The sequence below is a fragment of the Podarcis melisellensis genome (assembly GCF_964234715.1).
Source record: "Podarcis melisellensis genome assembly, chromosome: 15".
Classification (NCBI taxonomy): domain Eukaryota; kingdom Metazoa; phylum Chordata; class Lepidosauria; order Squamata; family Lacertidae; genus Podarcis; species Podarcis melisellensis.
The window spans coordinates 23,751,201-23,751,982 of NC_138532.1; positions in this window are offsets into that span (position 1 = coordinate 23,751,201).

Here is a 782-nt window from a genome sequence, read left to right on the forward strand (position 1 = left end):
CATAGCTCCTCTGTTCAGAACCACCCTGTTAAGTTTTGCAGAGCAAGCAGATTTGCAAGGACGAAGGAATATCCCTGTGTCTCTGCATGGTGCTGTCCTTGAAGGTGGAGGAAAGGCTTCTGCTGCTCTGGGGAGACAGGATTAAGATCCTAATTCAGACTTACTGAGGCACATTTAATTTGGGTTTTTTTTAGGGATGGGGGACCAATTACCCTCTAGGCATTGTTGGGACCTCATCTCTCATCAGCTCCAGCCAGCATGACCAGCATGATGGGAGTTGCAGCCTGCCAATATCTGGAGGGTCGCAGGTTTCCCCATCACAGACAGGAAATATGATGTTTTCTCCCTTTGAACTGAGTTAAAGCATATAACTACCCTCCCTGCTGGATTGGTCATTGGTGTTGCAAGGTAAAGATGTGCTGCCTTCTCTGTCTTCTTAAGGATGCTGCACCCTGGTTATCATTTGGTGAGTTAAAGGTGCAATGAGGAGGCAGGATCTGTTGTACCTGTGCTCTTCCTGCATCCCGCCTACCTCCTGGCAAACGATTCCTTTGAGGAAGGACATCCTTAAAGGACACTTGCTTTGCGACTGATTAGTTGCATTCTCCTGCCCCCAGTTGATACTGCGATTTCATCTCCAACATAGCTGCAAGGGACGCCAGCAGACCTATAAAGCAATCACCCTTGGGGCACAGATCAATTTGTTGTTCTTTTCTCAGGCCCATTGTCACCTTCTCGGTTTCATTAATTGGACTGACTCAAATACTTTTCTTTTTTTAAAA